This window comes from Numenius arquata, chromosome 6 (assembly GCF_964106895.1).
Source record: "Numenius arquata chromosome 6, bNumArq3.hap1.1, whole genome shotgun sequence".
Taxonomy (NCBI): domain Eukaryota; kingdom Metazoa; phylum Chordata; class Aves; order Charadriiformes; family Scolopacidae; genus Numenius; species Numenius arquata.
In genome coordinates, this window is record NC_133581.1 from 16,946,482 (window position 1) to 16,971,799 (window position 25,318).

General features: G+C 37.8%; 1 protein-coding gene across 2 annotated transcripts in view; it reads left to right on the forward strand.

Annotated features, from left to right (window-relative positions):
* KCNQ1 (potassium voltage-gated channel subfamily Q member 1) overlaps positions 1 to 25,318 on the forward strand; it is a 360,582-nt gene that overhangs the window by 225,118 nt on the left and 110,146 nt on the right. The window lies entirely within an intron of this gene.

Consider the following 25,318-nt stretch of genomic DNA (forward strand, 5'->3'; position numbering starts at 1 on the left):
TTTGTGAATGTATGATCTTTAGTCTTCATGATGGTAGCTGTTAATTCCATATGTCTCTGGCTTCTGTCATGCATGGTACTTAGAAAAGAAACAATCAGCTTTGTTTTCTATTCAAACTGAACACTTGGGTAAAATATTTAGCTATGATCTTCATATATCCTTTCCCAAAGGACAGAGAGGACTTCATACAGGAATGCTGTTCTTAATGTAAGTAAATTGGTATCATGTTTCAGAGTAGCTAAACACTAAATTTTCATAGTGAGTATTCCTCCAGAAACATTCACATGCTGCATTTTATTGTCTACAGGAGGTAAGCTATTCTTGAACAGTATTAAAAATAAGAAGTGGTTTCAGGTTAGGGTTGAGGTTTTTGGGGAGGAGGGGAGGAGTGTAGGTAATAGTGTTAGATGTAAAATTTCCACCCTGTCTGTAAGGGATGCAGTGAATTAAGTTTTTTTTAGTATGCCTAACTCTTCAAGTTGGCACCCAAGCATCAGAACATGACTGGGATTGCTACAGTCTGATATATTCCTCCCCCAGATCTCTGGTGAAAGCAATGTGTGTTACTGCATTAATGCATTATTACTTTTTTTTCCACGTTTAGCTCAGCTGGTTGTTGGAGGCAGCCTTTTCTGTGCAGAAATTTTTAGAGCATAATAAAGCTTTCATTCATAAGGAGAGAACCTGATGTTTACTTTTTTTGGCAGAATTCACCAGTCACTCAGCAGTAAATCTAAAGGAAAAGCAGACACATACAGATATTCAAGTGCCTCCTACACCCACTGTGACTGGGTGCCTGGGGAAATTGGTCATATCATGAGTGAAGGCAGTTGGCTTCAATTTGGACTGAGTTGCTCAGAAGTCACTCGTGTGCAATGCTGACAAGGGATCTATATGATGTTAATCCAGTTTGCAAGGTGGCCGGTGCTCTTACCTAACTAGCTCACGGGCACATATGCACCCCTGCACCAACTGCTTGACAGAGAAGCTGAGCCCAAAATACACATAGAAACTGGCCTGATTTTCCTTTAAAATGTATTCCTGAGAAACAATAAGAGGACAAAGAAAGAAAGAATTAAGTAAACAGTACTATTCCCGTTCTCATTTTATGCAGAAGAAATAGGGCTTGCGCTTTTTATTTTAGTGCTGTGAGTCAACACCTGTTTCAAAATGCTTCACCACTGAGGAATGGAAGAATACCCAGTCGGCTTCAAAGCAGAGACACACATAACTATAAATAAATAAATAGAACCAGTTCCTGGCCATGGAGATGTTTGAAATCTTGACTTGAACTTTGCAGATGTCATTATTTAAGTAAGCCCCTGAATTTTGAAGTGTTTGCAATCCAGACATGTATTCAACTGTTAATTTTTGCATATACGGTTTTGGGTTTATCGGTCTAAATTCACAGGATAATCTGGTCTTCTTTAGTTCAAAGCCTGTTTACCATTTAGAAATTTGAGGTAAGAAAAGTGTCTTACCATGCTCGTATTATTAGCCGAAGAGAAATTTCTCTCTGTCACATTCTTCAGCATTTTGTCTTCTCTGGTCACTCAGGAAACTAGCATCTCCTGAGCCTACTGATTTCTGCTCCCTGCCCTGCCTGGGTATTGCTACCTTTCTACTGTCCTGGCTCTGAAAATTCTCCACAGCATTTCAGACCAAAATAATCTAATACTTTTATATTAGTTAAGTACATCACAGCACATCACCACCTCGCATTGAACCATTAGTTTCATAACAGCTTTTAAAGAGATTCAAAGACACAACAAAGAGAAGAATTTTCTCTCCGTTAATGAGTTCAGTGGTAGCTAAGCTTGTTACAAAGACTTGTAGATGGTTTTGTAAATAGTAAGGCTTTAAAAGGGAAATGTCTACAAAGCTGTTCTAGATTCCATCCAACAAAGAGACTGTATCGTTCGTTTCAAAATGTTAATGTTTTTTGTCTCTTTGCCTTCATTTTGGTCAAGCAATCCCATATAAGTCATCTCAGTGCAGCCATTATTTATAGCTAATAATCTTCTTTAGCTGCCAAACCGAAACTAGATCTCCTTCACTCTTGAGCTGAAAGCGCTTTTCTTTCTACAATGTGCTGGAAATGTGCCAATTTACCAGTTCCATTAACTTAATGAGGTCTGACAGCCTGCAGCAAATTTTCTCATAATCTCTCTTGGATTTAAATTTGGTGCTGCACAAACAACTGAGTACGACCAAGTGGTTGCTTTTTAACTCTGTATATTCTAAGCAAAATTCCTTAAACATCTAGGAGGTTTGAGCCTTCCTTTTTTTTTGTGAGCAGTTTTTTAATCATGCAGCAATTACTAAATTTACTGATTAACTTTTTAATCTTAACAATCATCTGAATGCTGTATTTGTGTTGACCTGTTAAACATCAGTATTAAAACTTCAAGTGATTTAAGTGCAAGTGATTTAAGTGCAGTGGTGGGAGAAGGATGGTATTTATTTATTTTTATAATACACCTGAATAGTTATATGAGCTGTGAGATTATGTCATGATTTTCACAGACTAATAAATAATCACTCTTATAAGGTCAACAGTAGTTTTAATGCAAGGTTAATCCTTAGCTTCTGTTTCCTAATACTTCCAATGATTACTATTCACTAAAGGCTGTAGTGTGTTACTAAATTCACAAGAAACAGAATTGCTTGGCAAATTAAGCAGGACAAAAGTAAAATCGTGCTTTCTCTTGCTTGAATTCTACCTTCCTACCAGTGACAGGATATGCTGAAGACAAAGCTGAAAAAACAGCGATTATTACTCATTGCAAGAATAGTGGCTTCTTAGTTGTATTTTTTAAGTACATCAGATTTCTGTAAATCTGGTAAATCACTTTAAATTTAGTAGCATGGCATTGTAATAGAAAATTGCTAGTGACATACTGCACTTTGAAACTGAGCTTGGACCAAAGGTTTGATCTGAATTTAAAATTCCCAGGTGTATTTCCCTTTGCTGTATTAATGCTTCCACTGTGAAGTTTTTACGTACACCAGCATTTTACCAAGAAGCTGTAAACTGTGTCTTGAAGTGCTTTGGATGTTACAAGACCTCAGTACTTGGGGTAGGAGGTATATCAGAGGATTCTTAAATTTGAAAGTAGGTGACAAAGTGCTTGCTTAAGTAGAAACATGCCATTTGACACTGCCTCTTTATCTGGAGTGTCTTCTTGCATGGGCTTTGTGTATTTTGTATTTTATCACTATATTTGTAAGTATTAACTTCACTATATAAATATTATCAGGCTGAAAATTTGTACCTCAGCACAGTCTACCGTATTTTGGCTAACGTCAAGTTCTGCAAAATTAACGTGTTACTCCTCTGTTTAATCTGTTATATCCTAAAACAATCTTTCGGTGAGCTGTTTCCTCTTTACAAGAGGGCAAAAAATCTTAGGCCTCATCCTTGCAAAATCTTAAAAGGGTGCTTTAGCTCGCATGACGTGTTGCCCAGTGCACTCAGTGGAACTGTTCATATATTCATAGCAACATGGAATCGCAACTGCAAGATCTTTTTAGTTAAATTAGAACGTCTTTCATTTCTGACTCCTGGAGAGACTCTTTCTTGTATAAACGCATCAAGTTTTTGTGTGTGCAAACTGCATGGAAAATTTGAATGACGGATTAGGTAACAAAGCAGTTCAAACAAATCAAAAAAATTACGGACAGAAATATGGATGTGGACCTGTTGGAGGAAGTCCAGAGGAGGGCCACAAAGATGATCAGAGGGCTGGAGCATGCCTCCTATGAAGACAGGCTGAGAGAGTTGGGGTTGTTCAGCCTGGAGAAGAGAAGGCTCCAGGGAGACCATATAGCAGCCTTCCAGTACCTAAAGGGGGCCTACAGGAGAGCCGGAGAGGGACTCTTTGTCAGGAAGTGTAGTGATAGGATGAGGGGTAACAGTTTTAAACTGAAAGAGGGGAGATTCAGACAAGACACAAGAAAGAAATTCTTGACTGTGAGGGTGGTGAGACACTGGAACAGATTTCCCAGAGAAGTTGTGGATGCCCCATACCTGGAAGTGTTCAAGGCCAGGCTGGATGGGGCTTTGAGCAACCTGGTCTAGTGGGAGGTGTCCCTGCCCATGGCAGGGGGGTTGGAACTCGATGATCTTTAAGGTCCCTTCCAGCTCTAACCATTCTATGGTTATTTATTCTATGAATTTCAACGTACATGTACAACATTGTATGGAATGAGTATTAACATCTTGCTCTTCTTACTGGGAGCCATGTTTTAATGGAGAAAGCAGGGAAGTCACCTGTATGCAACCCCCCAGTTTTAATCCTGCTTTTCCTCAGCCAGTACTAAATGCATAGCTAAAAGATAGTTTGCGACCTGTTTTTCTATCTTTAGTGTGGGTCAACTCTCATGACTTTTTATGACCAGTCTCATTGTGTCTATTTTGGGTTATTTTATCAGTTCAAGTCCCAGCTCCTCAATACAATTGATTTGTAATTTCCCATGAAAAGTAGTTGAAAGAAAACATTGAGTTTGCCCTAATGCTTTAAATGCTGGAAACACTTCTTTTTCTTTTCTTTTTTTTTTTTTTTTTTTTCTTTTTTTTCCCCGTTAAGAGGAAATAAATCACATAGTTTGGAACCCCATATGTGTCTGATTCCAACATGCTGATGGTATGTCATTTACAAAAGTTTTTAATTTTATGTTTTTCAGTCTTCGCAGCAATTTTTTTTTTTCCTCTAGGTCAAGATCTTTCTTGAGTCCCTGAACACTATTATATATTTTGTTGCTGTTGTGATGCTTTATGCTCCCTTACACAAGTGCATCGCACAGTCTGGGGAAAAGGAGATTTTAGGGGTTTGGAGGGAGGTGCAGGGGCTTTGTGTCCTGCTGAAGCATCAAACAGTCTTGTAGCAAGTCTGGATGTTTCTTGCTATATTTCTGAAAAAGTTCTATCAAATTATTCATCTTGTGTTATTAGCTCAGCTGAATACAAGTTGCTTGAAGTGATTGCAGATAAAGTGAAATATTAAAAGAATGAAAACATTCTTCAGGACATGTACCCTTGTGACAAGCAGGTACTGCTAAGTCTGCATGAACATCAACATGGCAAGAGCATGTGGCCGAACGATGTTTAATGTCACCTATCAATCAGTCAATTCTGCTTTGGTCTAATGAACTTAGACCATACCATTCATTTATTTTTAACATCGGTGAGCGTAGTGAGGCTGTGTTCCTGCCAATGACCCTGTTCTTATAAAAACAGTCATTTTTAGAATATGCATTGATTTCTTGCACCGAACAGCAAACTTAAAGGGAAATCTGTATAATTGCAAAGCTTAGTTAGGAAAACTACATTAAATACAAAAAGTGAGCGATGGAAGTGAAATGGGAATAGAGGTGTTAATAGGAGAGAAAATTAGCAACTATAGAGAAATCTGCCTAAACTCTCCTTTTTGTTTTAGTACAGATTTTGCATTCTTGTTTTGTCACTGTGCTATAAATCGTCACGCAAATGTTGCCATTCGTAAGCATAGAAAAAGGTAGGAGATCTGGGGACTGAGAAAATCTGTTGTACAGGCAGGTTTGAGAGCAGATGCAGTGGTGCACTTGGCTTTTGCACTTTGACTCTTACCATAAACCAGGGCTTTCTTCCTGTGCAGACCACTGCTTATTTTTTGTGCCTTTATAAGCAGAGATGCCTGAATATGTTATGGCTGAATATTGCTATATATCTGATCATAAATTGGGAAATTTCCTGTTTTATGTTTGTGCATGTGTGCGTGTACAATGTTTTCTTTGCACTTTAATTCATTGTGCTTGTAGGAAATGTTGGGCTAGAAAAATGTTAGTTCACCAGTATATCATCAGTATATACCCCCTCTTTTTTTCCTCATGTTCTTATTCTTGATTGGTATTTCAAAAAAAAAAAAAAGGATGGTGTTCAAATAATTTCATGGGACTCAGAATTTTTGGCTTTGCCACAGGCTTCCTGTGTAACCCTGGACAAGTTGTTTAATATACCACATTTTGACAGGGGTCTGGAAAAAGGTGGTTATGTGAAGCAAGAAAGTATTTGCCTATGTTTTCTGAAATGAGAATTCTCCATAATAAATCTAACAAGCACGTCAGGCACAGCAACTTCTAGTGAACCCTTAATTTGTAAGTGTTTTTTAATGAGATGAAATTATCCTCACCAGCAGATCTGAATATTTCTAAGAAACTGCACTTAGACTTTTTAGAGACAACCTCAGCAGATGTTCAGGCATCTATCCAGGTATCTAAAGGTAATAGAAGGAATTCCAACCCACTGATGTCAATAACAAAACTCTTATTGACTTGGGCATGCCAAGATTTTACCCCGTCACAGAACTGTGCTAACTGTTGTGAAAGAACAGCTCTCCACAAGTGGATGAAGATGAGAAATAATTTTAGACCACATCCTCTTGTATTATGACCTGTCTGCCTTTTACGTTCTCTTGAAGAGCTGGTGTGAAGGCATAGTTGAATACTTAAGTTTAGGATGTGTGAAAAAAACAAGCATAAATGGTCTTCTTGACATTGCCTTGGTTCTTTTTCACTAACAGGTGATTATACATTTGGTATTTCCTGAACACTGATTTGAGCACTGGCGATGCCAGCACCTATGCTGTAATTTTTCCCTGTTTAAAGATAGATACCACCATGCTGGATACCTTTCCTGAGCTTCCAAGAACTATTCAATCTTCTCAAAGCACATTTTTTTAATAAAAAATTCATTACTATTTTAAATTCTTTGAAGTCTTGAGAAAAGAGAGAGTATGTTCTTGTTGAATTCAGAAAAAAACTATGTGCTTTCAGGTCAAAAGTTCTCATGTTCAGTCTTCGTTGCCAATTATCTACTTAGGTGAGACTACATTGCAAAAAATAAATAATTATGTGTTATTATATAATCCACATGTTTTTATTTAAGGCTGTCTTAGTAACTGAGTAACATATACTAGCAACACATAATAGGGCAGATTTTTTGTTCCAGTGAATTCATACCAGTTATTTTAGCTATCTCACTGAAATTGTCTGAATTGCCACTGACTGAATAGCGTACTTGAACTTCTGTCTTTTGGGCCTTCAAGTTAGGTATGTACCTGCTTCACTTTTAAGTGGAAAAGCACCTTGATGCATACAAATTGGTGCTGTATATAAAATCCTTGTAAGAATCAACAAACTTGAAAGGGCCTGACCTCATTTACAGCATACAGCATTTCCTCTGTTTTGTATTCCACTTGTTGGTTTTTTTTGCTTCAAGCCAACTGCTTTAATATTCTCCTTACCTGAAACAAAAAGTGAACTAAACCTGTAGTTCAGTAGGAGCACTCCAACAATAATCAAGCAAATATATATATATATATATTTATATATACACACAGAGGAAGAAAATTAAGGTATTTTTCTGTAAAAACTATAAGGACTGTGCTACTGCTGCTGATAAATCATTTTGTGGTGTACCGTTTAACATGAAAGGAAGTGAGATTCCATTTTTTATCTAGAAGTTCATGTTTCTGAAATTCAAAATAATAAAAAGCTATCTTTTAAAAACTAGATATGGGGTTTTAGCCACCTTAGATATCCTTATTTTGTAAGAAGTCAATATGGTAAAGGACTGTTCAGATATAGTTTATATATAGTTTAATTTGTGATGCAGCTATAATTATTTAATAAATGCCTGTTCTTGTAATTGAAGGTGAACTTTTACAGTGCTTTGGTTTAATCATTTCAAACATTAGAATAAAAACAAGTTTTGGAACAGCTTTTTGTACTATAAAAAACTCTCTTCAGCCCATCAGCACTTTAATTTTATCTGAATGTGAATCTTAGGGGCAAGTATTGTTTAAGGATTAAGGACACTGCAGTTGCTGTTCAGTAATATACATCATAACAGCATTCACTTCTGCCCAGATGCAGGAAAACATTCTAATATAAAAAATCATTTAAGTGGCCTTTATTCTAGGCCTGACTGTAACCAAATAGTTGCCCTAATTGCTTGGTATCAATGTGTCCTTGGGAAGCAGTAGCTAAAGGTGTCAGTACAGGCTGCTGTGTAAGATAAAACATTTCAGGGCATTCCATACCACCAGAGAAAAAAGGAATTACCTGAAAAAAAAGCACAAACCCAATTTAGTCACCTAATTATCCAAACAGAAATAATTTATTTGTCATTGCTCTATTTCATCTGGTTTACATACATGTACACATAGACAACACAAGTAAATACTGTTCAAGAGAATAATATTTAAACTTAGAAAATAGGGAGGAAAATATACTTAGGGATATTTAGACTTCCACTTAAACCTAGGCAGAGGCCGTCTGGCTACAGGACAAACAATACCCATTTAATAACCCGTTCTAGAGAGCAATATCATCTTAGTTTTCTCAATAAATTTAGCAGTGGATAAACATTCAGAGGTTTGAGTAAAGATTGCCTGTCCTGGCTTGAGAGACACAGGACTAACTTTTCTTCTAATGCTGGGGAAAATTGCACTTTTAGAAGACTCTAGTGTCTAAATTTGTGAAAATATTTACTTTATAGCCAGCCAGGCTCTGTGGGATTCAAGGTTTTAGTGTTTTTGAGCCTTGCCAGGTGCAGGGACAAGGAGGAGCAAGGCATGGGCATTTGACCCAGGCTGGCCACCGGGATTATTTCATACCATGAATGTCACATCCAATATAAATTAGAAAAGTTTGCTGCGTAGCTCTCTCTCTCCCTTGATGGCGGTGGGTCCAGACAACTCCTTGCCCCGGTGCCGGAGCCCTGAGGCCTTCCCTTCCTCCTGAAGCCATTGCGCTCCCAGTGTCCGGTATTTGCTGTCCACGGCTGGGAGTGCACAGCTTCCTACTGACAGAATTGGCTGAGTATAATTCCTGTATATCTTATATCAGTATCGGGATTAATACTGGTTCTTTAGTATTATTGTTAATTATTTAGTCTTAGTCTATTAAATCTATTTGTATTTCAACCCTTGTGTTTCTTTGTGTTCCCCGATTCCCCTTTCTGGGTGGGGAGGGTTCATCGGGTGATAGAATAATTGTCTAACGACAATAGATTGTTATGGGTTCTCTCAAACCATAACATTGCCTCATATGACGTCTTTCAGACTCATGAAAATCTCATGAGTTTTGAAACTGGGTCATGAAAGTCTTGTGGGAAAAGAGTTTGAGCTGATTTTTTGTTTGTTTTTACTGCTTCTAATTCAGATGGGAAATTCTGTGAAAATGTTCTTTATTGTGGCATTTCATCATTGGTGCTTTAGGTCTTAGCTTGCAAACAGGAAAAAATAGTATGAAGAAAAGATACTTAAACCTTTTTAAATGTAAAAAGTCCAAAACTTTTCCAAAGACCAAACCATTTGTTTCTGTTTTGGTCTGAGATTAAGAGAAATGAATTATGTTTGAAATAAAGACCAGACTTGTAAAGATATAAAGCAATTCTGAGACAGATGGGTAATCTGTAGGATTTGCCTAAGTGTTTTGCAGTTGGCTGTCTGTCTGCATCTTTAGGAATTTATTTAATATGTTTTAAAAAAATCCAATGTTACTAAGAAGTGCCAGAGACTGAAATTCTCAGTTACTTGCAAAAAGCACGTTTGCCTTGGGTGTTAAGCCCTGCTGCTCTTAAGAGTTGTAACTTTTCATAGGTCTCACACTGGAGTTGCTACAGGGATAAGTTGCCCACAGGTCGAGCTGCAGCCACAGCTCCACAGATCTGTTTGCCAGCAGACACCAGGCCTGGCTTAAAAAAAGTCATTGCCGAGTCCCTGACCTCTGAAATGCACAACGGAGACACCGTGGCATGCATGCTGTTGCGTGCACCAGGCATTTTCTGCCCACGAGGAGCTGGCAGTGCCTGGCTCTGCCTTTTTGCGTAAACCAGCAAACAAACATTGAGTTATTTTTTTTTAAGAGTTTCCCATTATGGCACTCCAGGGTGGGGTCTCCACCTGTAGTCACCTTCTCCATTACCCAGACTTGTTTGCGATTTGTCTGGTTTTGATTGATTTTTAAGCTATTTATAAGCTTGCTTTTCCTTGTGCCCCAAGTAGGCTGTCAGTTCATATTTAAAACAGCATTAATGATGTGACATTAACTCTTCTGATAACCTTGTAGTTGCTTACTATACGACATTTAATAGGATTTTTAAGTGGAATTCAGGATATATGAATTGTTCATCAGCAAATCTCCAGGAAAATACAACTCAGAAAGGCTAGGAGAAAAGGCAACTTTAATTTTCTTCTAATGTTTGTTCTTTCCTCTGTATTTTAGAAGCCTTACAAAAGTTGAGTAATGGAGGTATGTAGAGAAAGAGAAAGGGGGGGAATATCCCATGCAATTCCACTTTTGAATGTGGATAAACCTAGATTTTTGTGATTACCTATTCGCACAAACACCTATGGTATTGCTCACGCTCCAGTTAAGGTCTCAGTAGACTAATCCAGTGAGAGTATGCTTTCATAAACTGGAAGGAGAGGAAAATAATATTAATTAAAAGGGCATATGAGGGGGAAGAGCAAATATAGCCTCAGAAGCTGGCTTAGCTGAAACTGCACCATCCACAGACAGAATACACTTGGCTTGCTTTCTCTTTCCATACAAGCAATATTAAAACTGCACAGAAAGCCACTCAATGGACTCAGTAAGGCCATGCCTACTCCCATGCTTTTCAGCATCATTTCAAAATTCCTAATTGTTTTTCAATCCCTAAAGTGAGTATAGTTGTAATAATAAAGACTGAAATGAAAGACCTGAATAATGTAAACTCTCCAGTCAACTCTCCGCTCTTCATTTGAGGGTAACATCGTAAATTAGCACCTTCAGTCCTATTAAAACCTTTGTGATGCCGTAGAACACAAATGAGGTGAAATTTGTTTCAGTGTTCCTGTGTACCTTAGCATACTCTCCTCTCTGCTCTTGGCCTGTGCAGAACCTATGGATATAGAGGCATATACAAGGTGTAAAAGTAGCTCGTAGAAAAGGACTACTAATTTTCCCCACTTTCTCAGAAGATTTTCAGTGAGGAATCGCTGCTGATTTCTGTTGAAATTCTTCTTGGTAATTGTGATTTCGACTTCTCATCACTTTAAAATACCTTCTCAGTTTTGGTATTTTCAAATCAAAATCTATTCCTTTTCCCTTCAGTTCTTGTCTACAACGTACATTGACTTACTTGCCTTGTATTAAATTAACACTTTCATATACATAGATCACTATTTATGTTAGTTTATGTAAATTGATATTTTTATGAAATAATAATTCAAGGTTGGAAATAATTTATGGTCTTGTACTAGCAGTGTATCTGTAAAGTGCTTATTAGGAGGTGCTAGTGTGGTTTGGCAAGTCCTTTTTCCTCAGAACCCAGTCTGGGATCTCACAAAACTTTGAGCAAACAAGTTTCTGCTTGGTTTTAGGGCATTCCTATCATTAGTTTAACACAGAAAGCACAGTTGCACAACTAATAACTACATTGAAAGCCTAATTTAGTGTTTGTGCTCCTTAAAATATGAGGGGTATATTCTCTGAGTTGTGTTCCACTGTGAAGAGATGCCGTGCAGCCAAAGAGTAAGGAAAATTAGAAAAAAGTTATGTTGCAGTGTTGTGTGGTACAAAGGTGGCAAGGGAGGAATTGTGGAAACGTGGCTCCATGATTACTGAGTGAAGGTGCTCAAGAGACTTAATAGCTAGAGTCACAGCAGGCTACGAAGGGCTATGAAAATGGGGATAAGTAACTTATGACTGATACAACAGAGGGGAGGAACCACAGGACAGATGCAGAAAGTACGAAGGTAAAGGGGAGAAAAAGGTAATTGGAAAGCATCAAGAAGTCAGAGGAGAAGAAGGGGCCAAGAGCTAATGTGGAGGAAGGCAGCTTAGAGAAGAGAGCTGGCTTACAGTGGCATGAAAGGAGAAGAGGAGATAAGAGCCTGATGCAGTGCTCTTTTAAGTAAGACTGTCAGGATTGCTTATTTAATTAAATCAGTGGGGCTCTGATTTGAACCAGCTGAAGGTTTGGCCAATTGCTTCTGATTCTTCCTCTTTTGCAGGTAAGGCATTTGAGAGGTGTGGGGGGGGGGGGGGGGGGGGGTGTGTATACATGTCTTATCTCACATCCCAAAAAAGTAAATTGTCACAGTAGTTTACAGTGTCATAGCCAAGCAAGTTACCTCTCTGCTTTCCTAGGTAACGTTTGCCATGTTTTTTGTGGTGTGACATACAATGTTAATCTTGAGGTGGGAATCTCCTGATTCTCAGACAAGTAGAACACAAATGGTGGTAGTGCTGAGCCCTCCTTAATTCCACTACTAGTATGTTCCCTCAAATAGCTGTCCATCCTGGACTGTAGTCACTCTTCCAGACATTGGTAGTTCAGTTTTCATTTCCATTTAATTCTCTCTGTGCTGATACTGCCAAGAGAAATACATGGTCATATTTGTTCTTTGAATACTGGATCCCTTGACTGTATCTATAATACTGAAGAAAAGATTTCAAAAGTAAGTAGAGCCCACCTAAAACTGGTCAGGACAAGAGATTCCTATCCCTTGAGCTGAGTGTAGTTGGGCTCATTTATTCTTATCGAGGAAATGCTGCTTTGCAGAAATGTGTGTTGCAAAAGTGTAAACTTATGAAGTGAGATGATATTTTTAACAAAGTACTTGACTGTAATCATTCTGTAAACATAATCACATATTTAAACAATGAGATGGGAATATTAAGCAAAATATTTTCTTCTGTGTAAAAGAACTTAAGTTGAAAGGTACAATAGGCTTGTTAACAGTTTCTGAATTGAGAGGGAGAAAGTAATTAAAACACATGGTGTTTTCCATATCTAACTTGCTAGAGAGTAATTCTAGGCCAAAAAATATGTTGCTGAGCTGTTCTTATGCTTTGAAGCCACAGAAAGAAATGGAGTTCACATACCAGAGTAGTTAGTCCCAGCCAGTTTCTGTCTCCAGCATATCAGCTCATAAAATTTCTCCTGTCTTTTTGCAATAGTAATAACACAGTATATTCTTTAACTATTAGCTAAAACAGGAGAACTCAGATGTTTTGGGTCAGATTTTCCACACAAAAGGTATGAATCTAGTTAGTAAGTGTCTATCTAGAATTCTTCTAAATATGTCATCTATATTTGCTATCTTAAAGGTTTTCTGATCCCTCAATATGCTAGGCAAGTGTGTAAATTCAGGCACTTGTTCTCCCCTTGACTTCAATAAGGCGACTTGTGAACATCAAGTCCTACACCCACTTTGGTGAGATGGAGGGCTTCCAAGCAGCTCCATACCTTTAGGCAGGAGCTTTTGCACAGGATGTGGTTTAAAGAAGGGTTTATCTAGCTAGCCATTTTGAACACATAATTCATTAAATGTGATACAGTCCGTATTTTTAGTGGCCTTCAAGCTGCAAAGTACCTCTTCCATCACACTTATACAATTTGCGCATCTAGTTATGTATGGAACAGGTCAGATTGTCACAACTATTTAGGTACTTCATGAGATTTTTCAGAACTATGTATCCCAAACTACTTAGATGGGCTGATAGACATCTTTGGACATTTGGAAATCCCAGTGGGGACATCTATAAGTGTCTGTCCATATGAGCTTGGGGTCACAAGAGACAAAGATGAGGTCTTGATCTGAGCATCTGCAGGACTAAACTGAAGCAAGGGAGATTGTATTTGAAATTGGATTGTGGCTTTCAGAAGTAGTAGCAATAATAGGATGAAGGTGAAGCAGTTGAAGGTCTAATCCTAAATTTTCAACAAAGATTGAGTTTGTGAAAAAGTCAGTCTTTGGTTTGAAACAATTTCCAAAAAAAAAGTTGTTGTGACTATTCTGGTTACTCAGATTTGCTAACACATGATTTGACATATCAAATGTTGGTCATAAGAGAGAATGGTGGTAATAACAAATTCTCTCTTACACTCGCTGTTTTCACCAAATCTTTCTTTGCAAGTACAATTACATAGATCAGTTTTAGCAAGCTATTTAGAAAATGGACTAGGATTTTTTCAGGTTATCTCTCTGATTATTGTAGTACAAAATGTTAGCCATGACTGCGTTTTTTGGATTCTCCCCCTACGTGTCCAGTAACTAAGACCGAATTCATTTTCATGCTGCATTTTTCTAATGTCTCAGGTAGCTACTTCTTCACTTGAAAAAGATTCGGTTGCTCATCATTGCCACTTTAGAGACATTTTTCCTATGAATTGCAGCCTTTTCAGTGAAGTACAGAAACATCCTAGCTTTTCATCAGGAGACATAGACAAAAGTACCACTTCACTGAACTGCAGCCAATAAAGGGACAGAGGTTGGATTACCATGGGCAAATATTGTGTGTGTAGATGAGTGATGTTGCAGTAAGCTTAAAATTATCTCTCCTCTTCTTTCAACTGTCCTGGGTTGGTTTCTTTAGGATTTGCTCTAAAATATTACATTGGTGTAGAGATTTAACATGACGTACCATCATACTTTATTTCAATCAGAGCACGTTTCTGGTTTTAATCATACTGAAGTACTCTGAAGTATTTCTGAAGTACTGGAACTCTGACTCTGACCAGGTGTCGACTCATTCTTCTTGGCGATGCTGATATTCCAATCAATTCTTTTACACTGTGGTTTTTTTCTTAAAAATAAATAAATAAATAATAGGCTGGATCTTACAATTCAAGTTTGAACAGGCTATTCTGGGCTTGGGATTTTTTTGTCCAGTGAGCCATAAGAAAGGCTAAACTGATAAGGAAATAGTTGGCGATCTTAAAAGATAATAAATAAATGCTCTGTATATCGTCTTAATGCTCTTACATGTTTCTGAATAGAAATTACCACTAACGTGTTAGTATTAGTTCTCCTGTTGCCTGATTAAGGAGTTTATAACCTTATGGTGAGACGACAGGCTGCTAGTTGCTTTTTCCCAGTGAAGTATAGCCTGATATTCAAAACCAGAGGCCTGTGTTTGCCAGGTCTTGCTCTATAAGAGAGATCCTAATCTCAACAAGATAAACTGCTTAAATAAAAGTTGATGAAAGAACAGTTCGAATAGTGGATTATGCTGTAACTGTTTTACAGTGCTTTGCTTTAGGACAATCCTGTGTTTTTGTCCTTAGGGAAGTCAGTCGAAGAGCTGAAATTTTTGATGTTTACAGAATTGTATTAATCTTGATTTTTATGAAGTTAATTTCTGTTCAGTACTTGCATATTCATTTTTGTTTTGTACAGGGAAGAAATTATGGGGAAAGGGTTAAGAGCATGCTTGCTCTTCATCTGTTTTAAATCCATAAATGTGAGCCCCTGTGCTGTTTCTAGGTTTCAGATTACGCTCTGTGATTTATAGGAAAAGGCTGTTCTCCACAAGTTGAAGTCCCATGTGTTTCTCCACCATTGTAAAATAACAAATCCCTGAGAATGCTTCCAGTTCCAAAAATTGCAGTTTTGAACTACATTTGTAACTGCTTATTTTTTTTGAAGCAATGGCATTGGCATGGGAAGTGAAGTCCCCTTGTCCTAATGCTATCTGTTCAAGGTTTGCCATGCTTTTCATTGCAGCTTGCAAAAACTGTAGCAACACCCTTATGTTTTTAGTCCCTATCACTTTATTTTTGGAGGATACACCCACTAAAAAGTGCAGCTGTAAGCAGACACTTATATCATTCTGCATAAGTTACATCCAGAGCCCCTACAGAGATGGCAGGCCAGAAGCCACGGTGACCTAACAGACTGTCAGCTTCCAGACTCTTCTAGTGTCTCAGGGTGTAAATCAGCACAGTATTTGGCCTCAGGTTTTTCAGTTGACTTCTGTAGCAATGATGGGTATTTTTTGATACGGTATGATTTCAGAATATAATGCTTAGAAACAGCTTTGCAGCGGCGCCATCCATCTTCTCTTTATTAAACGGCAGAAGAACTTGCCAGTCATCTCTGTAGTAGAAACCAACACAGAAAACGTTAGGATTTCTGAAATAGTATTGTCACTGATTTGGGGAATGTAAATATTGCTGTTCAGGTCAACAGCCTTTTTCTTTCAGATATTTTTTCCTGCTGTAATTCCTGTGTCTGCAACAGGAGAGCTGCTTTATTTTGTCAGTCACAACTGTGTAATGACTTTCATTTGTGCTGAACAGCTGAGATACTCTCTTGATTTACCTATTTTGCCCTGGTATAATAGCCTGAACTTGTGAGGTGTATGAGTGAATCTAACCTCTTGCCTATGCTTGGTTTTACGAAGAAAAAACAACTTTTTTGTGTCTATTCACCATTATTTAAAAATACACATATCACTGAGATGAGGGAAAAAACTGAAGGATCTTCTGGCTAAAGTAATTGTGTGAAGTTAAGTAAGTAGCAATGCAATACTGTTTTGACCTTCCAGGGATCCCCTATGAACTGTGTCAGTAGTTGACCTAATAAAAGCTTACCACTTTTGTCTCAAAACGAAAGTTTAACTGGTAAGTTATTAGTAGTATTATGTGATGATGGTTAATTAAGATGCGAGATACACATCATTAAATTAGCACGGTAAAGTATTATGTAGAGTGGAAACAAATAATTGAGAATTCTTAATGAGTTGATCAAAATTTTGATGCTTTTACATCTCGTACTCGGCATTAGATATATCTGTGTACAGGTTGTGTCTGATGTGTGTTGTGGGCAATGCAATTTAAGCCAAATAGAAAATCCAGACTCAGCCTTGAGTTTGCAGTCGTCATGTAACTCCCTATGTTGAATACAACAAAGAGCTACCATGTAGTGTTAACAGCTTGTTGAGCATAATGAAGTAGTGAAACGTCAGCCGGTTTAATATCCAAAGGTTATTGTAAGTTTAATAGGCCAAGAATAGAGAGGCAAGTAAGCATAGGAAATATGGTTATTTCTTCTGAGTATCACTGTCTGTAGCCCTGTATACCCTTGTATAACTCAGACCCATGAATGACAAACTCTGCAAAAACTATTTTTTTAATCTGAAAAGATTGCTCTTAACCAGATGCTTCAAAATAATATCCATGGCTTTCCATGTGCACTGAACCACAGTTCTGTTGTGTTCTGTCTTCAGCTTCTTTAGAAAAGGAGTTTAACATGTCAGACTATGTCTGTAAGACAATGCCATACGTTATTATTTACTTATCTCTGATCTCATTTGTGTCTAGTTACTTTCAAATTGCTTGGCCTTGAAACCGTGTAAAAAAGCAACTGCCTTCTGACTCAACAAGATACAGAGAGCAAAGAGCTGAATAAGGTTCACTGTCGTTTGATATGGGTATCAATATCAATTCATATTTTATACTGATACCACTAGAGTTGGGGAACAACAACCAATTCTGATGAAATGAGAACTCCTTTTTATATTTGTCCTGTTTTCTCTACAGGGCGTTTTAGTCCTTTCCAAAAATAATTTTGTCTTCCTAGTTTTTTCACCAATGTCCATTGTGCAACTTTCCATACCCTGGTAACAGATGTAAGTAAAAGCAGAATTGTGAAAATACACAGCAAAGGTGATTTAGAATGTACAAAAAATCTCATGCTCTTGCCTGGTTTCAACATAAACTTTTATAGTAAGTGTTATGTTCTTCACTAGCATCGTTGTGGGCAGATCACAAAGGAAATCTCTGATGCTACATCTGTTTGCTCCAGCATACCATTAGTTCTGAAAACCTATCCATGATCTTTTTTCTAGCTACAGCAATTTCTCTTGGTTCTAGACGTACTATGTGTTGGGCCATTTCTCTTGAGATGATGAACAAATTTGAGCATTGCAGTCCAAAATCCTATGCTATTTAGCTATTCTGGATCCTCTTCTATTTAGTTGGAAACAACTTTTTTGTTTTGTTTGTCAGGATACGCTGGGGAATAGAGGAACAACTGGGCATGGAGCAGAGAGTAAGCATACTTGAAAACTGCTCTTAATGGTGCATTTATCTTCCTTATCCCGTGTCCACTCTCCCAGTATCGCATGAATGCTTTGCAAAAAGCTGTTTTTGAAAATTCAGTTGTAAAATAATCTACCTTGAGTTAGAGCAATGTAGTCATTGTGCAGCAGTATAGATATTAGAGAGTTTGTACTTGAGGTGAGTTATGAAGCCAAGCCCCTTGTGAGACTTGTGTTCCCTGTCAGAAAAACAGCTTCCTAAAACTTAGGTGCTTTATGCCATCTCTTGCTGATCCACATGGCAGTTATTATTTTTACCTGTGTTAACTCCAGGTCAGGAGAGCAATGGTTCTTTCCCTTCTCAGGCCTGCAGTTAAATATTCATTTCAGATTGCCCTGTTATGAGCATATTTTAAAGGGCTAGACTGATGAGCTGCATTTTCCAGAGTTGCTCTGAGTCTCAAATTGCCATTAGTGCCTGAAACAAGTCAAGTCACTTGAGCTTGTTTCCCCTTTCCATATGAACCCCCACCTCCTGCTTCCCCGCTGCCCCTTGGACACCTCTCCCAGGTCACAGGTGGAGAGCTCAAGATTCTTCCTGACCCGCCAACTGTGGCTGATCAGGTTTCCCACCAGCTGCGCAAAGTCTCCCAAAGCAGGAGAAAATCCCCAGAGCTGCGCTGAAGGCAGCACATGTGCCCTTCTCCAGCAGCTGTACACCAGTGCTACATCTCTGCTGAGATGCAGCTGGGAGCTGGGGAGATCCTGTCACGCTCCGAGTTGCGGTTGCTGAGCTGCGCGCCCCACAGGGAGGCTGCACCTTTCCAACAGCTTCCCCCATTTATATACCATGCTCCAATGGCATGCCTATGAAAAACCTACACAATTTTTTTCCTTTGTAAAACATTTCTTACAATAGTAGGCTATTTTTATTATTAACTGAAGATATTAAAACATCAAAATCCTCCAAAGGCAATGTTATTTTTTAAACTTGTTCTTTTTTCCATGTCCCTTAAAAATCCACAAACTAACGTGGATTTGGTTGGAGAAATGAGGAATGTGGAGAAAAGAGGATTGCTATAACTGCATGAGATGATTTCCGAGTTAAGCCCATGACTTTTGAGAAGGGAGATATGAAAGCTGCAGTAAAACAAAGTACAAATCCATTAAAATATGACTGTGAATTTAAAATTACCTATTTTAAATTAAAAAAAAGACCAACCATAGACAGTTGGGAGAATACCTATTGGGGGAGGAGCTTAAAAATAATAATTCAGTTTAAGCTAATTCCCCTGGGGCTATGTTCACATGCAGTAAATAATAACCAAGATATTTACTGGCTGAAGGGTTCACCAAAAGAGTGAATTTGACATTACCCTTACAGAGTATTCTTGCAGAGCAATTTTTTAATTTATATTCACTAATACTCCTATGGGGAGTCAGCCCCTGCATTCCCCTAGGTAGGGAACAGAAATTACATTATGAGACGTGCATTTAAGTCAAAACAGCTTGTATTTTTAAAATTAAATGCTTGAAATTATTAATCTAACACTATAGAAACTGTTAATCAAATGTCTTCATAAAAATCATTTGCTGCTGACATTGAATTATTCAGTGCTTAGATGAACAAATATATTTGATGAAATCTTACCTGTTCATGACCAATTTGCAAGCATGAATAAGAGTTCAGTAGACATAAATCTTTCATAATCAGATTACTTGTTCTCCAGTAATTACTAGAATGCTTTTGACTGCTAAGACCAAAGAAGTTTTAAAAATCTAGCTTACCTGCTATTTGTGGTTCTTGTTCTGTATTATTTCTGTTATTTCTGTTTTCCTATTGCATTTAAACCTGTGAAGACCGTGGAGGTGAGGACTATGGGGAATAGCTGAATTAATTTCATTTGGCTTGTCACTAGTTTCTAACTTTACTTTCACAAATGGATGGGAAGTCCAGAGTGGCAAGGTCTAGTAAAGAATGTTTGTCCATTAAAATTAAACATTCATACACTGAAAATGTTATGAAACTATACTCATGTAAACACTAAGCTCGGCTGAAGCCCATTTAGTAAAATTTTGTAACTGGTTTGCTCTTTACGTGTTGTCATACTTTACTAACACTTCTGGCCAGCTTTTACTGATCTGTCCTTAAGATGGTTTTTGTGAACCATTAATGGGCCAGGGTGTATTTTGAGATGCCCCAATAAACATATCATAATGATGGCAAACAATAGTTGCCAAGCTCTAGCAACAAATAAAAGGAAAAGCTGGGTAGTCTACATTATTTGAAATAATCAGTGATTCTGATTTTTTTCCTGGTATGGTGATCAAGCATTTCCTATTACAGAATACACAGCGATGCAACCTAATCCCTTCCAATTTATCACATCTAAAATGTTGCCCAGTACAGCGGGACTCCCATCAACTGTAATGGGCAGGGAATGACAGAATGTGTGAAAAGACAAGAATAACCTTGAGCCACAGCAAATTCTACACCAAAAGCGCCTGGAGGACTAATGCTGAAAGATTTCATTAGACTTAAATGCACTAATGAAATGGCTTAATGCAGTTACTCTGAATCTCGTCCACCAGATTCTCTCACAAGGAGTGCTTTTCAGTGCCTGAATGGAAAAAATATTTCAGTTCACATGCACAATATGTTATTAAAATCTGATGTGTTAAAGATAAAGTTCAAGTCTAAATAATGATTAGTGCCAAGAACTTCAGGCAAACCGACTTCAGCCTTCTTTCTTAATACTTTAGCTCTGTCCTAAGTCAAAAATTTAAGATGACTGCAGAGAATTTAAATATGTTTGAAAACTGAGCTTGACTTCAAATCAGTGTTAGCTTTACTGAGAAATGGGCATTCTGTAAAAGATATTATAAATCTGTTTCTCTTTCCTACTGAGTTTTCATTCTTGTTAAACTCATTCTGAATAGACAGCATTGACCTTTTAATTCCGATAATATCAGCATCCATGTACGTTGGGAGATCTGTGCCAGACATTATGGTCCTGATAATAAAACGTTCTACAAATGAACAAAAAGCAAGTGTTATAAATAGGAAATCTGCAGCACCTTTCCTCTGTCTTGTTGCTTCAATATTTCTGTTAACACTAAACCAATGTGTAGAACACCATCCTGAAATGAAAAGGGCAACAGACTTCTAATGGCATTACTAAGGATTTGATATAAAATTCAGCAGCTTTGTAAGGACAATAAATATTTCTAATTAGTAATTGTTTTTCTTTTCTTGTTCTTTAATGACAAAACTGTGTATTTCAGAATAAGGATTAATCTTGTAAAACTTAATTTTTAAAAAAAAAAAAGTTTTTATTTTTCTTGAAACATAAACCAACCAAACCATGCAACTGTTTACTTCCTTCTTTGTAAAGCCACCCATTTTTTGTAACCAAAAATCTTAGCCTTGGTCCCAGAAAGCGTTCTTCTGGTGTGGCCCTGCAAGTCCCCTTGCAGGAAGGAGGCAATCGGGTGCTGGCTGATGCCGGTGACATTCACTGTGGCAGTCTGTGAATGCGGGATTGGGGAATGAACCATACCTTGGGAAACCTACTGAAGTTTTGGCTGGCTGTGTTGTGAACAATGAATAATATTGCAGTCAAAAGTACAAATGGCTCCATTACAATAGCTTGGGGCATTTATAAATGTATAACAACTTTCGAACCAAGTGAGAGTGTTTGTAAAATCACCTGAAGTTCTTTGACATGCTTGTTTTGTTCCGAATTACGTGAAATTCCAGTCCAGATTTCAAACGGACTAATGAAGAGATAGGTTTCTTCCAAATGACTTGTTGTAGGTTAGGTATTCTAAGAACAAAAGGAGGCAGAAAAAACCTAATGATCTCTAGCCATTTTATTGTGTCAGGCTTTCTTTTGTAATGTGGGTGCTCAATCCCTTGTGTTTTGTTGCTGGGTGGTTTTTTTTTAATCCTTGTTTCATATGCTTTGAGGAGTGACTGCATTGGCAACAGGTTAATTTTCAGTGCGCAAATAAAGCACGCCTAGTTTATACCTGCAAATAATTTAGGTTTGTATGAATCTATTGACCCTATTACCACTGGGACAGTTTTCTGTTGTTGATGAGTTGTTATATCCTCCTTCACCCTTCTGCATCATTCCTATGGGTTCTGACAACGTTATTACTTCATTGGCAGCTTTGGGACCTAATTCTGAGTCCACGGGAAATGTCACATGGTATGTGCCATGTTCAAGGTGATCTTGATGTCCTGTTTATGTTAAGAAAGAAAATTGCTGGTAGCCAGTGAAAGCTATTGGCAATTTTTCTTCATTAAGGTGCAGGCTGAAGTGTTGTCCAGTATTGGAAGCAGTAATCTTTAGCTTGATTTTACAGGCATACAAACTACTTCGGTTTATTTTTTAAGGTAATGTGCTGATGGTTATTGGAATCACTCATATAGTGATTGGAAGTCCCTTTGGATGTCCGTTATCATGAGATTGATGGGCGTGGTGAGGGTGAGGCTCAAAGCCTGATGAGAGCTCAAGAGAGGAAAATAGTTTTGTTAACACAAGGGCAAAAACCTTGTCTGCTGACCCTGTCGCTACTGCACTTATCAAACAAATTTTTGCCCAAAGCTAGGCAAAACCAAATGTATAAAAACAGGAGATTTCAATTGCAAGAGAGTTTAGTGCCCACAGCTACACTGCAGCCAGTGGGCTCTCTGGAGTACCCCAGTACTCCCTAAAAACTCTTTCCCTTCCATCGGAGAGTGGCCCTGCATGGCAGTACATCTCCAAAGGGCATCTTGGGCTGGCTGTGGGGATGCATGCACAGCAAAGGTATGCTGCTGCTGGCTGTGAGCACGCTCAGATGATGTCATTTCCCGCCACGCTCCTAAAAAAAAAAATACCCCATATTCCTGAAACTCTCGCTTTCAGGACGGTAATGTATTGAGTGGCTATCTGGCACCTGAGCGTGCCGTATGTCCCCAGAGGTTGCAGACAGCTATTCTGTAACCAGAATTTAGAGATGTCACAAGGGGCTGAACAAACAAATATCACCAGTTAATGGTTAAGCTCTCAATTTACTAAAGCATTTGTTACCAGTTTGCGAAAGAGATCAAACAATGGTGAATCATAACCTTGGCTACTAATTAAATCCTTTATTCCCTTCCCTCATTGCAGAAGCATTTAATCTTGGGGAATCAGGACAGCCTGTTGTGCAGAATTAGATTTTACAGCATAAGCAGAAACAAGCTTACTGTAAGGTTTCCTACTGGAGCTGGAAATGGGAAGGAATAAAATGAGATTATTAATTTTCCCTCCTGGCATGGTAGTTTATGTTAGCAGTGAACACTGGCTGGTGTAAAATAGCTGCATCGGAAAATCATTTTGGTGGTATAGTTTTTGGGTTTTGCTGAATGGTGAATATCATTTTTATTATCAGGCTGTCTTGCTTCTAGATGAGACTTGTCGTCTAGATAGAGAAGGGATTTGCTGTGCTTTACTAGTGACCGTCTGTCCCAAAGAAAAATATTTTACTCAGAAATAATGGACTGTGAATAACACCCAGGAGGAAATGATGCATAAACCAAAATACTACAAGCAGTTTTATTGCAATTGAAATTTATTTCTATTTGTCATAAGATGTTTTCGTGTTCATCTATGTATAGCTGCATAAGAGTTACATTTTCACGCCTTTGATATTTAACAGCAAATTAAGCAGCATTTATCTTTTTGGCTCCCACTTCTGTGAAGCAGAACTTTAAAATCCCTGAAGACTTTATTTCCTTTGGTTTTGGGGGAAGTCGTCCTTGTCCCTAGTAGCAGAGCGATGCAGCAAGGGCTCACAGAGCAGGGATGCCATGAACTAGCATTAGCCTATCTCTGTTTACTGGGACTCAATCCAAACAGGCAGCAAATTTCCATTTTTATAATATGAACCGTGATCTTGCAGTCAGATCTGCGGGAGGAGGGACCTAGAGAGAGTCTCTCTGAGACTCCTCAGTAGGGTGTTAAGAAGGAAGGGCCTCTCTTTATAGATCCAACTGCAGATTGACAGATTGGTGCATAATAATTGAGGCACAGTCATTTTATATAAATGCATTTACAGTCTTAGCGATCTCTAGACCTGTGATGAAAAGCTGTACATTATTAGTTTGAAAAGGAACCATATTTTACACTGTATCCAGAGAAAGTGATCTTTTCTGTCATTGCTAAATCTGAACAATTTCTGTAATGGAAAGAAACCACCTGAGAGGCAGTATTTACAAGTAGAAAGTGAGAGGGTTTTTTTGTTTTGGTTTGGGTTTTTTTGTTCTGTTTTTGGCTTTGCAGAAAGCTATTTTCCCAATAAAAACATGAGTTTTCAGAAAGGGAACACCCCAGTTACACTTGCCATGCTGTTCAAGGACAGACATCCACCATTTCCACATGTAGAACTTCTGTTTGCTAGGGGAAATTTGTCCTGAGGAAATAGGAAATACATGAATACTCAATAAAATTCCAGGTTATATTTAACTGAAGAGGCTTGGGTGGCACCATGCTATAGCATTCCAAAAATCCAAACCTGTACAGAACTTAAATATGAGTTTTCCATCCCATAGTGAGTATGAATGCTGTCAGGTTCAGTACAGACAGAAAGCACTTGCTAGTGACATGTCAATATTCTGGTCTATCAGTATAACTACTAATAATTTTACAAAGATAAAACATCCGTAATATCTAACTCTGCTTTTACTGCTGCTTCCCCAAAGCCATGACTAGAAGCCTGTTTGGGATGAGAGTTAGAAATACTGGATGTTCATGCATTTAAAAAGGAAATAAAGACTGTGAAATAATGTCATTCAAGCACATCTTGATAAGAGTAATAGAATGAGCAAGTAGAATAAATCATTGGCACAGCTTAAATGTTTGATTTGATATTTTAATGTTAAGAAAAATACATCATTTCTGCAAGCTTTGAAAAATATAAAATATCTGTTGCTCTTAATGAACTGTTTAAAAAATAATGTCAGAGACGATGAAAATCTGTTATTTTAAAGTACAAAGAGCAAATGGATATTTTTTAATTCTGTTTTCAGTTCATACACATGTGCATGAAGAGGGGGATATATCTGTTTAAAGACCTTTCAGTTAAAAATCTTTAAAGTATTTTTTTTAAATAATGTTTGAAAAGCAAATTCATGTAAGTGAAGAGTCATATTGAACAGGACTTGGGCCGAGGGTGGGGAAGAGTAAAAAACAACACAAAGAAACCACAAAAAAACCCAAAAGCTGGATTTCTAGAGTGACCGTGTATAAAAGCTGTGCATGGCTGAATACACAGAAACTTGATAGCTTTTTTTTTTTTTTTTTTTTTTGGCGGAAATGAAACATTGGAAAGAAGGGTGGAGGTTTGCTTAGACATAGGAAGAGATTTTGTGGACACTTCTTTTTACTGTGAAATGTATGCAAACCTAGCTTAGGTCAGATGAAATCCT